This window comes from Periplaneta americana, chromosome 7, assembly GCF_040183065.1.
Source record: "Periplaneta americana isolate PAMFEO1 chromosome 7, P.americana_PAMFEO1_priV1, whole genome shotgun sequence".
Lineage (NCBI taxonomy): Eukaryota > Metazoa > Arthropoda > Insecta > Blattodea > Blattidae > Periplaneta > Periplaneta americana.
This window is the reverse complement of record NC_091123.1, coordinates 31,382,270-31,406,988: the sequence shown is the minus strand read 5'-3', so window position 1 is coordinate 31,406,988 and position 24,719 is coordinate 31,382,270. Positions and strand designations below refer to the sequence as shown.

General features: G+C 36.6%; 1 protein-coding gene across 1 annotated transcript in view; it reads right to left on the bottom strand.

Annotated features, from left to right (window-relative positions):
* Window positions 1-24,719, bottom strand: part of orb2 — a 689,208-nt gene that overhangs the window by 68,660 nt on the left and 595,829 nt on the right. The window lies entirely within an intron of this gene.

Here is a 24,719-nt window from a genome sequence, read left to right as displayed (position 1 = left end):
ATTTAAACAGGGGTGTTACTCCTTTTCGGCAGGTGGCCTTCAACTTTTCGCATACGGAAGTAAATCTGTATCAAATAGAGCTCTGCATTTCATTAAGAGGTTTTGCAGAAAGAACAAGAGAACGGCGGATGTAGTACCAATGTTTTGTGAAAATCAGTTTGCCCAACATAGTGATTTTTTTCTGTCTCAAACATTGTAGCATTTATAACTCTGTTAAAGTTTGAAGGGACTTTTGAATGACCTTATACATTCAATTTGAGCTAGAAAGAGAGAGAGAACAGTCTTCATTTTCCTATAAGAAATCGAAATGGTGTCCTCTTGATTTAATTTTTAAAGAAGCTACTAGTACTTCTCAGTTCATCGTAATAATTCAATATTAAAATGGGACACACTCACGGACAGGAGGACGCGAATTCGATTATGCGCAATGTTCAAAACATACAGAGGTGAGGCTGCCTGGAGAGAAATAAAAAATAGGTTGCAGCCGCCAAATTACTCTTCAAGGAACGACCACTTACATAAGTTGAGGAAAAGAAGACAGAGGACGGACACTGGAAAGTTTTCTTTTCTCAATCGTACTATTAGGGACTGGAATGCTCTACCTGTAGATTTACTAAAGGCTTTACCAATAACCAAAAATGCATTTAAAAATAGGCTTAAGGACTTTACTAATAGACGGTAGTATATTATGCACACTATTTAAACACTAATCGATGTTTTATTATTTGAAGTGTTGTATCAGTGAAGAAGTGTGTTGTGTCAGTGAAGCTTTGTAGTTTATAGTGGTAATGCAAAGTATCTGAACAGTGAAGTGCTTTTGAAGTGTTAGTGAAATCAGGATAGTGCCAGTGAAATGTGTCGTAGTTCCAGTGCAGTGAGTGAGTTGACAGCGAAATGAGTAAAGGTACTTGTGCAGGTATGAACATAACATACTCGTGAGTTTTATCTTAGGGTTAAGATACAAATTAGATTTACTTTAAATAGTATTTTAAGTGATCGTGCTTCATTTAATTTATGATATTCCTTGTTAATATTATTATACTATTAATATTATTTTATTATTATTTATTAATATTAACTATTATTATTAATAATATTATTATTAATTGTATTTATTATTAATTGTTTTTATTATTCTCATTATAGAGTGTAATTAGTTACCACTGCCATCGAGTATTTACCCATTTGCAGTGTGAATAAATACATACATATCGTAATACAAGAAGTGTACTCTAGTAATGTTTATTTCATCTTATTATGTCTAAATTTATTGTAATCAAGACAATATATATTCAAGAATATGACAGACACTAGTGGCACGTGTGAACTATAGAGTAGGTATCGATTACCTGTGCGTGAACCCTATAGAATCAACTTCCATTGTTTTGCTTCTCGTAGAGGAGAAGATTAAACATGGCTTGACCTCGAGTTCATTTGTTACATGATTACGATATGTAAAGAGTTTCTTGCACATACGGGCATAAGGATGTCAATGCCTACACTTTCTCTTCACATCCATACAAAGAACAATCGTTACAAGAGACGGATTATGAAGCTCCTGGCATTACGAGACAAGTTTCGTGCCAATCATCTCTCAATTGTTATGTCGTTTATCTTGCAAGGATCGGGTTCCTGGGTTCGTTCGCGTGAGACTCCCTGGGTCAACATGACGCAGCTTTTCGTCCCTAAGGCAATACGAGACCGTCACAACTTTGGCTTCCACACAATATCGAACGTCACGAGGAGTCCAGGGGTTGCATTTTATTAAATTTATTCTGATTCCTTTCATCCTAATTACTTTCACTTTAATTTATATTCGGCAAACCTAACAATGTGAACGAGTCCATTCCTATACACGTGGAACCTCAGCATATACAGGGTGTTTCAGAAATACTATGACAAACCTTGGGGGCATGTTACTCACACCAAAACAAGAAAAAAAATTCATATAAACATATGTCGAAAAATTCTTAGTTTTTTAGTTATTAATGAAAGAACATAATGAAACATCTGTTAGATATTGTCAGCTTGGTAGCATGTGTTGCAACTTTAATCAATTCAGAAACTCATAACAATGAAAGTTGACGTTCAACGCGTTTGGAGGTACAATCCAACTTAACTTAAGTTTGTGTCATTTTGTTAGATAATCGAATGATATTATTGATACAGGGACATCATTTTATTTTTACTTCAATTTTTATTGTACCGGAGTTTTTGAATGTACTTCACTCCCACCTCTTCTACTAATGAAGTTCAACCGTCCTCCACACAGAACCAAGACTGCATATACAGTCATAGTAGCCTTACGGTCATAGTAAACAGTACGTTCCAGAAATATGTTCGCGTTTTCCAGTGACGAAAGAGCTTTCAATATTGAATCATTTTCGCACAGGTACTGTCGTCCATTTGCCTACGTCGTATCCCGGTTTCCCCCACAAGCTTTTATTCGCCAGCTAGTGGTGGGCTGTCTTAGCTCTTTTCTGAGAACATTAATTTCTGTTAGGAATTGGACGTCTACGTAATACTGGGTGTTCATTTCAAAGTGTGTCATGACGTCACTGTTGTTGGGTCACCGATTTGAAGCGAGTTTCAGCTTATATGTGAGAGAAGTTGCCTATTATTTAAGGCGTTCTTCAATCTGAACTTGAGAACGTGTACGGTATAACTTGAACGTCGTAGCAACCGATGGCGGTGTGTACGGTTTGTGTGCTACCATAACCTCTTTCGAACTGTGTTTTGCGCCGGCAAGTCGTACGCAGGGTATTTGTTATCATCAGTTGCGTACGGTAACATTCCACAACACAAATCAAATGCTCCGTGTCCATGTTGACCGTCGAAGTTAATGTCAACAAATACGTAAGTAATCGTCTTAACCCTCTCCCCATATCCCGACAGTACATATTTCCAAACAGTTCACATTCCTGCCACTACCGGCGTTACCGTACGTATCGGTACGTACTCTTCAGAATGAACGCCGTACTTGCTTGGCAACTTCTCTGCCTCATAGGTTATACACCTCTGCGGAAGTGTAGGAAGATTGAATTCTCTAGGCTCATCGGCTAGCCACATGACGGCATACAGCGAGCCATGACACATTTTGAACTGAACACCCAGTATATACCCATACAACTGTTTAAAATAACTTAAATAAAAGGACCTTGTTAAGTAATTAACTGTCACGTGATTTCCTCCCTTTCTACGATCCTACGACATAACCACTTGAACGGCAGTAGATAGTAAGTCTGAGTAATTTTATCTTTTCGGATCGGGCAGAAGTGAAGATTGATTTTACAGTACGTAAGGTACCCTTTTATAGAGTAGGTACGGAATTATTTCAACATGAGTTACTAGTACGAAGAACGAAAATGGAAATTGGAATTAGGTACAATAGTCTATAGTGCGATAATATGCACATTAGAACTGAAGTCTGTATCGAAATGAACGGCCACCATTAAAAATGTGTTTAAATATCCATATTATGATTATTTTTCAATTTAACTTCAGTCTCTATATTGTACGCTAATATGTTGTAGACAGTATAATATACACTGCATAATGAATACATCCGCATGGACAGCTCAATTCGTGAGTAAAAACACTCATTGTTAATACTGTACTGTATTCTGATTAAACAAAAACCTAATGAAAATTATCAAATTCAAAAGCGCAATATTTCCTAGTTTACGTAAATGAATGAACTACTTTTATTCCCTCCTATACCTAGTAAAGTGATTTGTTTGTACAGGGACATCATTTTATTTTTACTTAAATTTTTATTGTACCTGAGTTTTTGAATGTACTTCACTCCCACCTCTTCTACTAATCAAGTTCAACCGTTCTCCACACAGATCCAAGGCCGCATATACAGTCATACATAGTAGCCTTACGGTCATAATGAACAGTACGTTCCAAAAATATGTTCGCGTTTTCCATTGTTCAAAGAGCTTTCAATATTGAATCATTTTCGCACAGGTACTGTCGTCTATTTGTCTACGTCGTATCCCGGTTTCCCCCACCAGCTTTTATTCGCCAGCTAGTGGCTGGGCTGTCTTAGCGCTTTACTGAGAACATTAATTTCTGTTAGAAATTGAACGTGTCACGTGATTTCCTCCCTTTCTACGACCCTACGACATAACCACTTGGACAGACAGTAGATAGTATGTCTGAGTAATTTTATCTTTTCGGATCGGGCAGAAGTGAAGATTGAATTTACAGTACGTAAGGTACCCTTTTATAGAGTAGATACTCCTGCGGGACAAAATTCCGGCACATCCGGCGACGCTGATATAACCTCTGCAGTTGCGAGCGTCGTTAAATAAAACATAACATTAGAGTAGATACAGAATTATTTCAACATGAGTTACTAGTACGAAGAACGAAACTGGTAATTGAGATTAGGCGCAATAATCTACAGTGCGATAATATGCACATTAGAACTAAAGCCTGTATCGAAATGAACGGCCACCATTTTAAAAAATGTGTTTAAATTTCCATATTATGATCATTTTTCAATTTAATGTGCTGTAGACAGTATAATATACACTGCATAATGAATACGTCCACATGGACAGCTCAGTTCGTGAGTAAAAACACTCATTATTAATACTGTACTGTATTTTGATTAAAAAAACCTAATGAAAATTATCAAACTCAAAAGCGCAATATTTCCTAGTTTACGTAAATGGATGAACTACTTTTCTTCCCTCCTATACCTTGTAAAGTGATTTGTTTGTATATTACGCCAGTAGGTCTATCATCGAACTCCAGTCGTGCAAGGGGTAGCAAACGGCCTTGATCCAGAGGTATAGGCAAGTTAATATTAAAAATGTTAGTAAAAATAAAATGATGTCCCTATACAAGTTTGCTGATAGACCCATTGTATCCTATGTGTTGCCAAGGAGTCCACGATCCGACGAGTGCAGGCGTGTGTGGAAGCAAGAGGAGAGCATTTTGAACATTTGTTATGATGATAATGATGATGATTGTGATATAATAGCAATGAAAAAGAAAAAGGAAAAGTTTATTCTTTGCCATAATGCGACATTTGGTTATACGACTCAGAAATTTGGAACACGTCGGTAGACTTTCTGGCGTACGGTTTCCGCAACTGTAAATGCCAAATGCGTATTCATTCACATTCTGGCAGCAGAGTGGAGCCGTTTGCTAGACGTGAGGGCCCAGCGCTATTACACAATTCCTATCGAGAACACATAACCTTAAAAGGGAGCGTTGGAAATAGTTATAGCACGCGCGAGCAATACACCGTGTGTTTAAGTTCGGAACCCTCTTCCCTCGAGGTCAAGTCAAGGTGGAAAAGGGAACATGCCACGAAGGTATTTACATCAGCTGAATGTGATCGCGTGTGCGATTGGTAGGCAACCCAACCAACACCTCAGCTGCCTCTCATGAAACCTATTTTCGTGTAGGGAACTACGAAGTACAGTTCCATTACTTCTGTGTCTAGAAACAGCTCTGCATCGCATGCTTCATATCCAGAATACGGTTAAATCCAATAGGGTATTTTATAGGAAGCAACAAATACAGGATGAAGATAGCTAAAGATGAAGACAAAATCAAAGGGTAAATAAAGAGATCTCTGTGTTTATTATTAAAATAAGCGATGAAAAGAAAAAATAATTCATTGTATATAATATAATTCACTGGATATTTAAAATATGACCAATTTGGAATAAAGACTGAATTCCGAAACAATGAAAGATTTATGAAGCTTCTACAAAGGCACAATACTTACGGCTTTTAAGGAATCCGGAGGTTCATTGCCGCCCTCACATAAGCCCGCCATCGGTCCTTATCCTGAGCAAGATTAATCCAGTCCCTACCATCATATCCCACCTCCCTCAAATCCATTTTAATATTATCCTCTCATCTACGTCTCGGCCTACCAACTAACACTCTATATGCATTTATGGATTCGCCCATACGTGCTACATGCCATGCCCATCTCAAACGTCTGGATTTAATGTTCTTAATTATGTCAGATGAAGAATACAATGCGTGTAGTTCTGTGTTGTGTAACTTTCTCCATTCTCCTGTAATTTCATCCCTCTTAACCCCAAATATTTTACTAAGAACCTTATTCTCAAAGACTCTTAATCTCTGTTCCTCTCTTAAAGTGAGAGTCCAAGTTTCACAACCATAAAGAAAACCGGTAATATAACAGTTTTATAAATTTTAACTTCCAGATTTTTTGACAGCAGACTAGATGACAAAAGTTTCTCAACCGAATAATAACAGGCATTTCCCATATTTATTCTGCGTTTAATTTGCTCCCGAGTGTCATTTATATTTGTTACTGTTGCTCCAAGATATTTGACTTTTTCTACCTCTTCGAAGGATAAATCTCCAATTTTTATAGTTCCATTTCGTATAATATTCTGGTCACGAGACATAATCATATAATTTGTCTTCTCAGGATTTACTTCCAAACTTATCGCTTTACTTGCTTCAAGTAAAATTCCCGTGTTTTCCCTAATAGTTTGTGGATTTTCTCGTAACATATTCACGTAATCCGCATAGACAAGAAATGAAAGATTTCTAAAGCTTCTACAAAATGACAATATTCTGCTTAAAAAAGGAAAAAAACGTAATAGAAAATTACGGAGAAGACAGTCGAAGAGTTATACAATAATAATAATAATAATAATAATAATAATAATAATAATAATAATAATAATAATAATAATAATAATGATAATAATAACATCAACAGAGTTCAGATGCACACATCAATACATTAATACGAAAATTTAAAGCAATCTTGCATGCTACTATTCAACTTCAGTTTTCGGTCAATACATGAGACTAGTGTAGAATTTATGGGAAGTTAATTCTTTTCCAAAATGTTCATCCATTTCGCCCTTCCGGCCGGTTCTTGGAAATATTCCAAAAGGGTGAAAGCAAATACCAGGCCAATGTAGGGGATGTTTGGCACCGAGAAGAAGATTTTGAGCCAGGGGATAAGATTTGCTACTTCTGAAATTATTCCTGTTGTCCAGTAGGCGACACAGACTTTAATCCAGCATAGTGAGTTGGAATCACAAGGAGCATAAAAATATTTGTCTGGCCATTTTCTCGCCCACTTGGATTTCGATGCTGAACAATCTAAGCAGTTGAAGCGTCGTTAAAGAAAATACTGCTACAACTGTGCTTAATTAACTTGGGAAAGACATATTGACTATGCTCTAAGCTTTCAACAGTATTATCTTTTGGTTCCTGGGGTAGCTCAGTCGGTAGAGCATTCGCGCGCTACGCGAAGGGTCCCGAAATCGATACCCAGCTCCGGAACAATTTTTCCTTTGAAATTATTCAAGCATGCTTCGCAGGGAGCTTCTACCTGAAAGCCAGATTTGTATATTGTTTTTTTTATTGAGACAGTTAATAGTACATTATGCAACGAGCCTATAATGGTAGTAATTAAGACGCGAGGATGTTTATGAAACGAGCGCAAGTGAGTTTCATAATTTTCATACGAGCGTCTTAATTAGCATTATAGGCAAGTTTCATACGACTTTTTATGCTCGACCATATTTCTAACTTGAAATTATTCTTAAGTATTCATGTTATTCTTATGTGACTGGGGAGCGAACTGACCTTGTGGAATCTCGTGAGATGTGCGCAGACGCGAAAATATTGATTTTTTCCGGGAAACGAAAGTCGACGACCTTGATATAATCTAGAGAATAAGATAAACATTAATCTTGATATAACCTTGAAATTGAATTCGACATTGAAAAACGAGATGACAAATTGAATTTATTTGAATATTATTTACAATTAACGCTAATTATTATAATAACAGAACATAACCTTCTGCGACAGTATTGGATTTCCAGCCTGCGTGACGTTTAGCTAGTTGTCTTTCGATTGCATATCTGAGAATAATCGAAAACCTGAACTTTAATGAATAGGTGTACTTTAATCACACGCATTAAAGGACTGCTACCAGGTGTATAATTACTACATTTCGGCATGGTCGAGCATAAAAACAGTTGTACCACCTAGTTATGTTAGAGTAGCCTACTTCGTATATTTCCAGAATATTATGAAGTATGTGCTAATACTCGTATTATGGGGCAACAGTGTTCACAATAAGAGGGTGTTTAAATTACAGATGAAAGCCATTTGAATCTTGAATAGTACAGAGTGACCAGGCTAAAGGCATAGGCTACATAAATAGCAGCATATAACGCGATAATTTTACAAAATAATTCTTTAACGTAAAGTGTAATTGATAGAAAATCTCTCCTAGATTTTCTGTCACACTTGCGAGGTCATTGTTACGTCATCTGCCGCGCAATCACAGAAACGTCAATTCCATCAATTCTAGATATCCTTGGCGTTGATACGGCGGCATTAAATAACGGATTAAAATAGAAAATGAAGAAGTACCTAATTAATAATACAGGACTCTCATAAATAAGCTTTCCGGTTTTGAACACATGCAACTTAGGCCTACGTTTAATTAGAACTCAGATACATAAAACTGGAGCCAATAGAAACTCAAAACGTTTTAGTACTTAATCTCTGGTAACACGCACACATCAAGCCTATAGTCGAGTTCCTCCTGCCATGTTGAGACATATCACGATCGATTAATGCGAAGGCTCCTGCAATGCGTGCTCGTAGAGAAAGTATGATCTGATCAAGTATTTAACATATCCCATATGAAAAATAAGGAGTGTCAGGTCTGGAGAACGAGGAGACCAACGAAGAAGTTCGTTGCAACCAGCACGTCTAATCCACCTGTTTGACAGTCGACTGTTCAGTTCTTCTCTGACTTCTTTGAGAAAATGTGGATTAGACGTGCTGATCGCCACGGCCATGAACTTGTTCGTTGGCCTCCACGTTCTCCAGACCTGACATCCCTTGTTTTTATGTGGGATATTTCAAAGATAGAATCTACATGCTATCCATACCATGGACGTGCGCGCATTGCAGGAGCTTTCGCATCAATCGATCGTGATAGGCTTGATGTGTGCCGTGTTACCATGGAAACTCACATTGAACATCTTTGAGGTAAAGCATTAAACTTTTTGAGTTTCTCTTTCTATTGGTACCAGTTTTATGTATCCGAGTTTTATTAAACGTTAAATTGCGTGTGTTCAAAACCGAAAAACTCATTTCCGGTAGGCTTGTACAACTGAATTTCGGAGTTGGCGAGTAATAGTCGGTAAAAGTTTCTTGCTGCCCTCTCATTCCGGTTGATTTACATGCCGAAAATATGTGTTATGGAACGGCTTTACTTCTCTTTCGATATATGGCCTGATAAATATTTCCACAACTGTTATAAATGTATGGCATGGCCAGCAGTGTGCTCTAAGGAACTGACTACGGGAGCTTAACGCGCCCAGCAACATCCCACGACATCTGGAAGGGTTAGTAAGGAATGGAAATCAATATTAGCACGTCTCCGGCAAGTAATGTGGCATTTGTATTTAATACCGGCACTCTGTCCGCCGCGACTATTCAAATAGCCACCATCAGCTTTCATCTGGCCTATTCAACAGGGAGTTGTGTACAGACATTGCATATCCGGGCGCTCTGCAAACACGTTTTTGTTTATGCGTCTACGCCAGAAAGTAAATCGCCGTTAAAGTTAATCAGCGCTGCACAAACAAACGCTTATAAAATCATAGCAATACTGAAAGGGAGGTGTCGCCATGGGGAATTCAGTGAATAGCGTGCTTGCTGTCCGCGGGTTTGAACTCGGTCGAGTGCGATCAAAATCCTAAGCCTCGCTTCCTTTACAAGAGAAGGAAGGTCGGAAATCCAGAGTTATAGATTTACGACAGAGAAAATTTTCCAGTAGTTTCCTGTCGTACTACTTTTCCAGTTAAAACGTTAACCAGAATAACCGATCATACAATCAGTTATTTTCAATCATACGCCGAATGAGAACAATAACACTGTCAATAAAATGAATAACACAATCATATTCATTCACTAAAATAAATGACGAAATAATCAATCTTACAATAATAAATAAATTATGCACTGAATTAAATCAGAAAGACAATAAATAAAATTAATTCTGATGCAATTAGTAAATTTTATAATCAGACAAGAATAAAAGAATGGATGAATGAATGAATAAATGAACAAATAAATAAATAAATAAATAAATAAATAAATAAATAAATAAATAAATAAATAAATAAATAAATAAATAAATAAATATCTAACTAAGTAAATAAGAAAATAAGCAATTAAATAAATAAATAAAAAATAAATACATACAAAAATAAATAAATAAATAAATAAATAAATAAATAAATAAATAAATAAATAAATATATAAATATCTAACTAAGTAAATAAGAAAATAAGCAATTAAATAAATAAATAAAAAATAAATACATACAAAAATAAATAAATAAATAAATAAATAAATAAATAAATAAATATCTAACTAAGTAAATAAGAAAATAAGCAATTAAATAAATAAATAAAAAATAAATACATACAAAAATAAATAAATAAATAAATAAATAAATAAATAAATAAATAAATAAATAAATAAATAAATAACTAAATAAATAAATAAATATCTAACTAAGTAAATAAGAAAATAAGCAATTAAATAAATAAATAAAAAATAAATACATACAAAAATAAATAAATAAATAAATACATACATAAATAAATAGAAACCTAAATAAATAAATAAACAAAGAAACAAAGTAATGAATAAATAGATAGATTAATAATAAATAAATAAATAAGTACATAAATAAATAAATAAATAAATCAATCAATCAATAAACAAATAAATAAATAAATATCGAAGTAACTAAGTAAATAAGAAAATAAGGACGTAAATAAATAAACAAACAAACAAACAAACAAACAAACAAACAAACAAACAAACAAACAAACAAACAAACAGAGTAATGAATCAATGAATAGCCTAAATAAATAAATATGTAAGTAACTAATAAATAAAGAAATAAGCAAATAAATAAATAAATAAATAAATAAATAAATAAATAAATAAATAAATAAATAAATAAATAAATAAATAAATAAATAAATAAATAAATAAATAAATAAATAAATAAATAAATAAATAAATAAATAAATAAATAAATCGTTGTATCAATCGATGAATTTCTCAGAAAATGAAAATATCAAACATAAATCACTTTTAATCCAAGTCATACAAATCAATTAATAATGCTTTGACTTAAAAGTTATCTATAGCCTATGCAGTGAGAGATTAAGAATCATGAACTTATTTTAACCAAAGTGTCATGTGATTTTGTGAAATATCATAAAATCTTTTTAATGTACTCAACAAAATTTCAAGTTTTTTTCTTGAAAGAGGATGGTCAGACATGAACATAGGTATGGGTGCTTTGCGTATGTATCGTACGCTACGCTGTAGTAAATATGATTTCGATAAGCTACGTAAGTGCGGGGACAAACTCGGCCGTCCGTCGCAAGCGTGCCAATCACAGGACTAATCATTAAGTACGGGTTAAGTGTTGTGAGTGGACCTGGTGGACCGGAGCTTTCACAGCACACACAGGGCAACAGAAAACATTCCGATCACGCATGCGTTACATTAGCGCTCGGAAAGCTGTGACAAAATGCGTTACTGCGAAAGTACGCAGACGAGAGCAACGAATCATTCATTCAGCGTCAACACCTGAAATAAAAGTAGACCACTTTAGCAGCATGTACCTATCTCGAATAATAATCATCCAATATTAAAAACAGCTGTACTCGTATCCTAGTAACAGGGTATCATACTGGATCAGAAAAAACCCATTTCTCTCGAATTTTTCATTTGTTGTCGTGCAAATCTGAATCGAACTTGTATTCTGAATAATAAGTATTGACTTGTGGTCTTGGTTCAGTGGACAGGGTATGCGCGGGCGCACTCGAATTCCCTTCCTCAACATCACTTCTGAAACATCTCCTGTTTTTTGGAATACGCATTCCAAAATTCAGCTAAAAATGCTGCTTTTCTCAAAACCCGTTGACAAAGATCACAATGATATTAGACTTTTATGTTTAACTTCCCGGATTCAACTCTCAAGGAGGTCCTATTTAGTCGCCTTCCATCCTGCACAGTTCTTGCTATATACTACATTGGATTGTAAGTTGATACGAAACGAGGAAGTTAAATATAAATAAGAAAGAAAGGAAAAAATAAAGAATTTTCCTATTTGTTTGTTGCTATTCATTTGTTCTTTATTTCCAGTATTCTCGAATCAACACATCTTCACATTGCGAACCTCCCTGACAGTATGGCCAGCACGAAGTAACGCCACTGCAGGAAAAGGAAAAAAAAAACACTCATCCCAGTGGAATAGAAATAAATATCTACGCACTCAGGGAATCGAACCAAAGACCGCTTGGTTTGAAGGCGAGTACTTTATAGAAGTACAGCGACGCAATAAATAAATAAATAAATGAATAAATAAATAAATAAATAAATAAATAAATAAATAAATAAATAAGTAAATAAATAAATAAATAAATAAATAAATAAATAAATAAATAAATAAATAAATAAATAAATAAATTTCAAATGTGGCTATGGAGAAGAACGGAGCGTGTGAAATGGACAGAGTAAGAAATGAACCTGTGTTGGAAAGTGTGGGTGAAGAAAGAATGATGCTGAAACTGGTCAGGAAGAGAAAAAGAAACTGGTTGGGATACTGGCTGAGAAGAAAATGCCTACTGAAGGATGCATTGGAAGGAATGGTGAACGGGAGAAACGTTGGGGGCAGGAAAAGATATCAGATGATAGACGATATTAAGATATATGGATCATATGCGGAGACTAAGAGAAAGGCAAAAAATAAGAAAGATTAGAAAATACTGGGTTTGCAGTGAAAGACCTGCCCTTAAGCAGAAAGCTATGAAATAAATAAATAAATAAATAAATAAATAAATAAATAAATAAATAAATAAATAAATAAATAAATAAATAAATAAATAAATAAATAAATAAATAAATAAATAAATGTTGATATGGAGAAATACGGAGCGAATGAAATGGACAGAGTAAGAAATGAAGCTGTGTTGGAAAGTGTGGGTGAAGAAAGAATGATGCTGAAACTGGTCAGGAAGAGAAAAAGGAATTGGTTGGGTCACTGGCTGAGAAGAAACTGCCTACTGAAGGATGCATTGGAAGGAATGGTGAACGAGAGAAAAGTTGGGGGCAGAAGAAGATATCAGATGACAGACGACATTAAGATATATGGATCATATGCGGAGACAAAAAGGAAGTCAGAAAATAGGAAAGACTGGAGAATGTTGGGTTTGCAGCGAAAGACCTGCCCTTAAGCAGAAAGCTATGAAATAAATAAATAAATAAATAAATAAATAAATAAATAAATAAATAAATAAATAAATAAATAAATAAATAAATAAATAAATAAATAAATAAATAAATAAAAACCACGAGATCACCAAAGAAGATTATAGGTTACGTCCAACTGTCATCTCTTCGATACGAAATCGCAGGAAGTTTCAGCACATTAACAGAATGCAGACACTTTCGAATAATTATCCAACACTCAACAATAATAATAATAATCATGCAAGCAACAACATATGCACTCTTGATTCCAATCAAGCGAGTTTTTAATGGAAAGGTTGGGGAGGTGGTTCTGTTAGTTGAACTAACTCCCTTTTCAATTAGTTCGTCGCTAATTGGTGCTAGCAGTCAGTCCTCTGATCGGCTGGCTCAGCTACCCAGCGCGATGCATGGTGGGGGGGGGGGCGCAGGGGGTTGTTGTTGCGCACACAATTCACAAACAACATGCACTGGGTGCGAGGCCAGGCCGAGGATCCGTCCCGGATTAGCTGCTGCAGCGATTTCACTGCCAATTTATCACTCCGCTCGTTTGTTTCATTCCACGGTTCGATTCCCGATTCACATGCATTTATAAAGCTTTTTCTTGTGACCAATCAATATTTAAGGGTACCAGGATGTCAAGATTAATTAATTTTGTGTTTTTTTTTTTTTTAAACCAGAGTACTTGCCGGAGTTTCATTTTAGTGTTTGAAAGACTGGTACGATAGGCTGTACAATGCCGCCATTTAAAGGTTATTTTAGCTTTAAAATGAATGCCTTTGTAAGAGACTGTAATGCGAGATATTATTGATATACTTTTTCAACTGAAAGCTACATTTTTCACACTTCAGATATATTTTTGTCAGGAAGTATAACATTATTTTGTTTTGAGATTTTTCACAGCAATGTCTATTAGAAACAAAATTATATTTTATAAAAGAACACAATGGATAATTATGTGATACGACGTCAAAGCTCAAAAACGAGTGATCCTGAAATTTAAGAACAGTGGCCTATATTCATACTCGTATTAATGTGCTTAGGATCCCAAGATTGCATGATTTCATGAATATTATTTCGTTACATCAACGCTAAAATGTCTTGGTTTAATATTTCCGCATATACTGGTGAGTAACATTATCTTGTATATGTGTCTGTGCACACACACAGATATATATATATATATATATATATATATATATATATATATATATATGATTTGCGGGAAAAGTTGTATAGAACATTTTAGTATTTATTTTACCTCTACATTACACCCACAAAGTTTGTACAGGTACTTATGAATCACGCTGTATATATATGTATATATATAGTGACCCTTTTCAGTATTATCCAGCACTGCATTTTATAGCATGCATTCGAAATTGTGGTGTTTCTAGCAGATTTCAATGCAAGGTTAGGTATGAAACTTCTGTACCTCCTTACTGAAAATAGGAAACTTTGCAATTTATTAAGTGACCAAGGAACGTTAGTACAAGTTGAAATTAGCCGCTATTTTGTTTATGCTCGACCATGCCGAAATGTAGTAATTATACACCTGGTAGCAGTCCTTTAATGAATGTCATTAAAGTACATCTATTCATTAAAGTTCAGGTTTTCGATTATTCTCGGATATGCAATCGAAAGACAAGCATCGAAACGTCACGGAGGCTGGAAATCCAATACTGTCGCAGAAGGTTATGTTCTGTTACTATAATAATTAGCGTTAATTGTAAATAATATTCAAATAAATTCAATTTGTCATCTCGTTTTTCAATGTCGAATTCAATTTCAAGGTTATATCAACATTAACGTTTATCTTACTCTCTAGATTATATCAAGGTCGTCGACATTCGTTTCCCGGAAAAAATAAATACTTTCGCTTCTGCGCACATCTCACAATTTATGACGTAGGCTATTGCACTCATTCACATAACAATAATATGAATACTTATGAATAATTTCAAGTTAGAAATATGGTCGAGCATAAAAAGTCGTATGAAACTTGCCTATAATGGTAATTAAGACGCTCGTATGAAAATTAAGAAACTCGCTTGCGCTCGTTTAAGAAACATCCTCGCGTCTTAATTACTACCATTACAGGCTCGTTGCATAATGTACTATTTAATGAATTAAAAGCCTATGAGAGGTTAGATTTTACCGATTACATTTTAATAACGAAATATGTTTATTTACAAGTTTAATACCGAATCCCGGACCTTCCGGCTGCCAAAGGAGATAACATTGCATAAAGATAGGAGAATAAAACATACTTTGAAAGTAAAATGTTAGAAATATTGGGCACATAATCGTCTAAAATAATCTAACATCCCTCTGTATGGATCAATTTTTAAATGTAATGTTTCTTGGAATTAAATCGACTTCGCAAGTAGCTTCAGAGAGATCTTCATGAATGGATGCATGAGGACAGTGCTACCAACGGTCATTCTAACATAAATATTTTTACTTTTCTCTCTCTAGAAATCTACGAAGCGGAAGGTCTATCCGTTCTTCTATATACGGGACAGGTAATATGAAGGAAGGAAGGAAGGAAGTCTATGGATATAGTCGGAACAACCTCATGAATGTATATAGGGTGTTCAGCAGGTACAGAACCCCACTTTCGAAAGTACATGAATAAGAAGAAAGTGGAAATGTCAACAGAAGTCTGTTCCATGTGATGTGGCAGAAATGATTTCAATTCCGATATGGAAGTCACATTTAGATATATCACGAATACTTTTTTTTAGTACAACACAGAATTAAGCAATAGATCACGGTAAACATAAGCAGGAAAGAATGTGATATGGAACTTTAGAAAAAAGGAACAAGCGTTTACTTTCCCATTATGCAAAACAAGGACACGTACATTCCTACCGTTTGTTTCTGTGTTTCTAACTGTAGTGTACTTCTAGCATCATGCTGTACTAATGTAAATATGCAAATGATCACAAATATTATCATAAGTAAAATCGAAAGAGTTTCCATTTTCTAAATAAATTCAAAAGCGTGAACGTGTCCACCGCATGCCTGACTGTGAAACGAGTGAGTCCGGGTTCAAATCCTGGTTGGGACAAGTCACCTGGCTGAGTTCTTTCCGTTGATTTCCTCAACCAGTTAAAGCAGAATTGTTAGGTATCTCACGGCGTTGACCTCGAACTCATTTCGCCATCACATTTATACCTCTCTCTTTCGCCATAATCTCCATTTCGTTCCCATATTTCGGGCTTGCTTCGATGTAGAGTCGGTTGCAAGCCGCCACCGAACTTGGATCTCTGGTATGTGGTCATTAGTTGCTGGTGGTAGCGCTATGTACCGTAGGATCGCGATTGAAAGACCTCGGTGATGCCTACACGGAATGGTAAAGGGATTCTGTAGGCTATGGGGAGTTCGGAGGCGGCCCGCAGAAGAATTTGTAGCGCGGGGGGCTTTAGGGCATGCACACCATTCCATTATGGGTAGTACAATGGGTCCACCCAAGTGGCCTACTTGCGAGGGAATTTTCAGAACTAATAGATAGAAAGCGGGAAACATAAGTGAATTCACCAATCTTTTGTTTTTTTTTAATGAGACTCTTTCATGAATAGATAGATAGATAGATAGATAGATAGATAGATAGATAGATAGATAGATAGATAGATAGATAGATAGATAGATAGATAGATAGATACATAGATAGATAGATAGATAGATAGATAGATAGATAGATAGATAGATAGATAGATAGATAGATAGATAGATAGATAGATAGATAGATAGATAGATAGATAGATAGATAGATAGATAGATAGATAGATAGATAGATAGATAGATAGATAGATAGATAGATTTTAATATAATATTGAGAAGTTTTAAACCTGATAAAGCTGTATTTTTATCTCATCATCATAATCATTCAACATCATCCTCGTCATAATCCAGTCATGCAATCTTAAGTCAGACGCAGCCTTGTCCATTTAGGCTTCAATATATTTATAAGTAGCCTACAAACCTCTTGTAAGGCTTCCAGATCGTCTTCTATCTTTCGGTTTATAATTTAACATCTATTTGTAATTCTTGTGCTGTTCTAATCTTTTCCGGGATTATTAAAATTATCTTCCGGCACACGACGACGCCTGTATTTAAAATGTCTCCGTGATGAAATTGTAAAAAGACGCGCAGTGAGGTTGGAAATCTTTACGAAATCTCTATCACAGGTTTCGTCCAGAGCAAACAATGGCGCAGTGAGTTGCAGGACTTCTTACCCCTCCACACGAGGGCGGTGAGGGAATTCATTCCCTTCGCAGTTGAAGATCAGACCGCGTAACGCCGCTATATCCGCCCAGCAGATGGAGAATGACGGGTCGGGCTACATAACCGCAGTTCACGTCTAGAATGGCATTAATGGAGCTGATAACCAGTATCTGGTAGGACAAGAGCTGTAGAGATGAACACACTTCTGCGGCAATGATAGGATTATGCGCTCCCAACATGCTTATCAAACTTGTGTGCCGCCCGGCACAATACTCCTGGGATTACATCCAGGCCATTTTTCTACCCAGGCTCTTGGCTATTAACCAGAGTGAAGAGGAATGTAGAGATTTCGACAAAGATCCTATAAAAAATGGAGGAAAAATAGACAGATGCATAGCTTTACCACGCTGCATATCTTTGCGTAAAACTACGTATACATGCGATTACCTAAGGACAGGTCATAGCTTTACTACGCTGCATATTTTTACGTAAAACTATGTATGGATGTGATCACCTGTGGACAGGCGCACAGCTTTACTACGCTGTATATCTTTACGTAAAACTACGCATGGGTGCGATCACGTCCAAGCTTTACTACGTTGCATATATTTGCGTAAAAAACTACGCATGGGTGCGATCACGTCCAAGCTTTACTACGTTGCATATATTTGCGTAAAAAACTACGCATGGGTGCGATCACGTCCAAGCTTTACTACGTTGCATATATTTGCGTAAAAACTACGCATGGGTGCGATCACGTCCAAGCTTTACCACGTTGCATATATTTGCGTAAAAATTACGTATGGGTGCGATCACTTATGGACAGGTCCATAGCTTTATTACACTGCATATCTTTACGTAAAACTACTTGTGGGTGCGATCATTTGCCGACAGGTGCATAGCTTACTACGCTGCATATACAGGGTGTTTAAAAAATACGGGGCATAATTTCAGGTATGTATTTCCCACATGTAGACAATCAAAATAGTTCATTACAACATGTGTCCGGAAATGCTTTATTTCCGAGTTATGGCCTTCACAACATTGAAATTCACCGGAACGTTTTTCTTTCAGCAGGTCGTTGCCGTCAAAGGAGACATTAAGATGGCACTCTGACAGTTCATTCCGAGCCGAAGGTTACATTCAGTGTTGTGTAGGCGTTAGACTGTGCGACATATATTCAAATCAAGAGCTGGCAGAGATACACTTCATGTACGGTAAGGCGGACGGCAATGCTGCGCTGGCTCGTCGTTTGTACCAGGAGGTACCCACAGCGACAATGTCCAGATCGGAAGACATTTGTACGTCTACATTACCGTCTGTGCGAGTATGGAAAATTTAACTCTTCTGGTTTGGGAAGGGGACGACCAAGATCTACAACTCCAGAAGTACAGGAGGAGATTCTGGAGGCTGTGAACATGACTCCTTCTATCAGCACACGAAGGAAGGGTAGCGTTGCAAGTCAATGTTCCTCATACGACTGTCTGGAGACTGTTGAAAGAGTAGGTATCAATTGTATCCTTATCATTTGCAACGTGTACAGGCCCTGTCACCAGCAGATTACCCTGCACGAGTTAGGTTCTGTCAGTGGTTCTTGCAGCAGTGTGGTGTAAATCCGAACTTTCCTGCCTTAGTATTATTTACAGATGAAGCACAGTTCACACGAGATGGCATAACAAATTTCCACAATCAGCATGTATGGGCGTATGAAAACCCACGTGCAACTGTTCCATCTCATCACCAGGTGCGGTTCTCCCTCAACATGTGGGCCGGTATCATTGGTGTTGGATTAGTTGGACCCCATGTACTTGTAAACAGACTTACGGGGCAGGCGTACACAAACTTCCTGGAAAACACCATACCTCATGTTTTAGAAGACACTCCACTGATCAATCGTCAACACATTCACTTCTTGCATGATGGCGCTCCTGCACACTTCAGTCGTACGGCTCGCCGGTACTTGGATCGAAGGTTTCCTGATCGATGGATAGGTAGAGGTGGCCCAATTGCTTGGCCTCCACGCTCACCTGATCTGAACCCTCTCGATTTCTATTTGTGGGGCCATTTAAAATCATTGGTTTATTCGTCTCCGGTGCCCGATTTGGAATCCCTTCGGAATCGAATTGTGGCATGTTCTGAGGACATACGCTATACTCCTGGAGTTTGGGATCGTGTGAGGTCTGTATTCAAGCAGGAGGTGGACATTTTGAACATCTTCTGTAATGACAATGACCTGCGGAAAGAAAAACGTCCCGGTGAATTTCAATGTTGTGAAGGCCATAACTCGGAAATGAAGATTTCCGGACACATATTGTAATTAACTATTTTGATTGTCTACATGTGGGAAATACATACCTGAAATTATGCCCAGTATTTTTAAACACCCTGTATTTATGTAGAATTACTGTATGTGTGGCCGCGATCACTGGTCAACGGGTGCATAGCTTTACGTAGAACTACGTATGGACGGTGCGTGAAATTAAACAAGGAAAATAAAAAGATAAGCGGGCGACAAGGAGAATAAGATAAATACAAAGGGAACAAGGAGAATACAAAAAGAATAAGGGAAATATAAGGAGAATAGAACGCAGACGCGGTGAACAGGGAGAACAAGGGGACGACAAGAGAACAAGGAGAATACAAGGGAAACAAGGGAAATATAAGGAGAACAAAGGAACGATAAGAGAACAAGCGAAAGACAAGGGAAACAAGTGGAATACAAGAAGAATAAGGAAAATACATATAAGGAGAAGAGAACGCAGACAAAGAGAACAAGGAGAAAACAAGGAGAACAATAGGAAAACAAGGAGAACTAGGGATATATAAGGCGAACAAACGACGAGAAAAAGAGGAAGGCAAGGGAACAAGGGGAATAAAATAAAAATAAACAAATTATAATGATAAGAAAACGAAGACAAGGACGAGGGAAAGGCAAGAAGAACAAGGGAAAGACGAGGAGAACAATGGGAAGACAAAGATAACAAGGAAAAGGCAAGAAGAACAAGGGAAAGACGAGGAGAACAAAGTGAAAGACGAGGAGAACAATGGGAAGACAAAGATAACAAGGAAAAGACAAGAAGAACAAGGGAAAGACGAGGAGAACAAAGTGAAAGACGAGGAGAACAATGGGAAGACAAAGATAACAAGGAAAAGACAAGAAGAACAAGGGAAAGACGTGGAGAACGAAGTGAAAGACGAGGAGAACCAGGGGAAGACAAAGATAACAAGGAAAAGACAAGAAGAACAAGGGAAAGACGTGGAGAACGAAGTGAAAGACGAGGAGAACCAGGGGAAGACAAAGATAACAAGGAAAAGACAAGAAGAACAAGGGTAAGACGTGGAGAACGAAGTGAAAGACGAGGAGAACCAGGGGAAGACAAAGATAACAAGGAAAAGACAAGAAGAACAATGGAAAGACAAGAAGAACAAGGGAAAAACAAGAACAACAAGGGTAATACAAGGAGAACAAGGGAAAGAGAAGGAGAACAAGGGCATACAAGGAGAACAAGGTGAATATAAGATGAACAAATAGAATACAAGAAAAACAAGAAAATTGAAAACAGATGTATGCTGAACCCAACTGAGCTGTGAATGAATGTTGTTCTTACTGTTATGTAAACCTTATTTTTAATAAAGGATAGACAAATTCGTGTCTGTACAAGCAAAATCTTTAGTTTGAGGCATAATTTTGTGAGAAAGAAATGTGACAATAATTTACACAAGAATAGCTAAAAAAACTTTGATTTAATACAATTCTAAAGTAATATTGCTGCGCGTCTAGCCGCGGGTTCGATTCCCGGTCGGGGCAAATGACCTGGTTGAGGTTTTTTCCGGGGTTTTTCCTCAACCTAATATGAGCAAATGCTGGGTAACTTTCGGTGTTGGACCTCGGACTCATTTCATCGGTATTATCACCTTCATCTCATTTATACGCTAAATAACCAAAGATGTTGATAAAGCATCGTAAAGTAACCTACTAAAATAAAATAAAAACTAATATTGCTTACACACTCGCTATGAAGCAAGTGAAAACAAGGTATTTTGTCGTTAAAGCCGGTTTTTTTTTTGTCAAGCAAATGGTGATTTTTTATTTAAACTCTATGTTTAACGAAGTTTAGACGCTTTCAAAAGTGTGCTCACTATTGAAGAACCGAAAAACTCTATACTACAAGAAACTAATAATGAATTCTTAGAAGTTTTAATGTGAAAAGAAGATAAAATTTGTCAGAGCGCTACGATAGCAAGGAAGTTGCGAGGGTGTTGTTGCTTGTGAGAGGCCAGACGGTGATAGGCCGATTCGTTTCGTGACCCCAGCAGTCCGAGGCACAATGAGGACGATACTTTATCTTCCCCTTACTAAGTCAAACGAAAAGGGAAAACTGTGCGAGAGAGCGGGAGGAGCTGCTCTCCCGGGGGACTCGCAGGCATCCAGGACAGCAGCAGTCGGTGCTACCAAATTAACATTTTACAAAGACAAATACCTAAGTTTTCTGTGTACCTCTGCTGTAATTACGCTCCCTGCAAGTTAGTCTCAACCGTCTAATTTATTTCTACGTACGTTCCGATCTAATTTTATCAATTCAAAGTCTATAATGCAATCCTATGAGGTATAACCGATTCTTGTTTAACTTCTGAGTACAGGGAAATGAGAGTTTTCCTAAACTTAGTCTATCTAACGATAGCGGTTCTGGCTACAAGGTTATAGGGTTCGATTCCTGGTTGGAAAGAGGTATTTGTCTTCTTCCTGGTTCCCGCTATGGAGTAACGGTTACCATATCTGACCGTGCAATGAGTGGACTTGGGTTCAAATTCTGATTGGGACGAGTTATCTCGAGATTTTTTTTTCCGGGATTTTCCTTTAAGGTACTTATCTATCCTTGGGAGAAAAATTTGCAGTTTTTATCCGAATTTTAAAAACTCTTTTTTCTCTGATTATTTGTCACATAATTAACCCCTGAAATATTTTTCGGAGAGCAGGGTGGCAATTTGTTAAAACGAAAACTGGAAATTTGTTTAGTCCTTGGTCCACACTTTTTATGCTCGAATAAAATTTCTTTTACTGTCTTACTTCTAAAAGGACACAGAATAAGCTGTGACAACAGTTTTTCCCTATCTTATCTCTTTAAGGAAAAAATACCATTTTATTTTATGAAAATTTCAAACATAAAAATAAAAATTTAAAATCTTGAAGTTTTGAATTAACTTTCTTAAGCAGTAGGACACTGTTTGTAATTTGCCACTTAGCTACAGTAATCAGCTTCATTTTGGTGCAAGAATAATGACAATATCTCAATTCTAAGTGTTGCAAAATCTGGTAAGTGAGTGAGTGAGTGAGTGAATGAGTAAGTAAGTAAGTGAGTGAGTGAGTGAGTGATTGAGTGAATAAGTAAGTAAGTAAGTAAGTAAGTAAGTAAGTAAGTAAGTGAGTGAGTGAGTGAGTGAATGAGTAAGTAAGTAAGTAAGTAAGATAAGAAAGGCAGATGTTTGTTTTGAGCACAAAATCCTCTCCTGAAACCCAAGATGTAGTGTCGCAGACCTGTTGCTGTCTTACACCTCACATAATCAGTGTCAAGTTTGTCAGCAGTTGTCACCTAAGCAACGCTCTGCTCCAATCTACAATTCAAACGCCTTATAATAACCGAAAGCGGGCGCTAAACTTATGGGACAGGAAACAGTTGAGAGAGGTAACTCCTCCATGGGCCTCCAGTCATAAACGCTTCGGTTATATTAGCCTTGCTAATTCACACCGGCATAGCACTTCCCCGTTGCATATCAAATATCAAACATTACACCACCACTTCCATTTACCTTTCGCACTTCTCTTCCAACACGTGAATTTATCGTCCAGGACATTCAACTCACAGCCTTAGTTTGAATAGAGACATTGAGCGTCTGAGATACTATGGGAAACAAATATAGAAATCTTCGGAGTATAATAAGACCATTAATTTAACAGAGATATTGGGCGTATGAGATACTTTGAAAAACAGCTTATAGAAATTCTTCAGAGTGACAAAAAATTACTGCTTTTAAATCAGTATGACTATGTCTCGTGACGAAATGGAAACATAAAAATTTGAAATTTATCCTTTGAGAAGGTGGAAAAATTGAAATATCTAGGAGCAACAGTAACAAATGTAAATGACACTCGGGAGGAAATTAAATGCAGAATAATATGGGAAATGCTTCTTATTATTCAGGTGAGAAACTTTTGTCATCCAGTCTGCTGTCAAAAAATCTGAAAGTTAGGATTTATAAAACAGTTATATTACCGGTTGTTCTGTATGGTTGTGAAACTTGGACGACTTTGAAAGAGGAAGAGAAGTTAAGGGTGTCTGAGAATAAGGTTCTTAGGAAAATATTTGGGGCTAAAAAGCAAACATTCTGATGGGGGCAGATAAAAAAGTTATTTTTTTTTCTGCCAAAAGAAGTGCTTATACAAATTTTGGCCACTCGACCACAATTACGAGGGCCGTAAAAAATTAAGTTCGCCAGGGGCCGTTAACAGAAAGAAAACACAATTTCATTGGAAAAATCTATTGGAACAGACACAGCAATTGTTGAGCTATTTTTCAACATATTCCCCACCGGAATTGAGACATTTGTCATATCATGGGATCGACAGAGAGCTGCAGACGGCTGTCAAACGCTGGTTCCGATTCCAGGCGACTGACTTCTACGACACAAGAATACAAAAATTGATTGCATGGTATGATAAATGTCTCAATTCCAGTAGGGGATATGTTGACAAATAGCGCAGCAATTGATGTATCTGTTTCAATAAATCTTTCCATGCAATTGTGCTTTTTTCCCTGTAAACTGCTCCAGGAAATATCACTTTTTGGACAGTCTTGTAATTGCAGTCGAACGGCCAAAATCTGTATAAGCACTTCTCTTGACACCATTAACATGGTGGAAGAAAAAATTTAACTTTTTTATCTGCCCCATCACAATGTTTGCTTGTAAGAGGGATGAAGTTACAGGAGAATAGAGAAAGTTACACAACGCAGAACTGCACGCATTGTATTCTTCACCTGACATAATTAGGGACTTTAAATCCAGACGTTTGAGATGGGCAGGGCATGTAGCACGTATGGGCAAATCCAGAAATGCATATAGAGTGTTAGTTGGGAGGCCGGATGGAAAAAGACCTTTCGGGA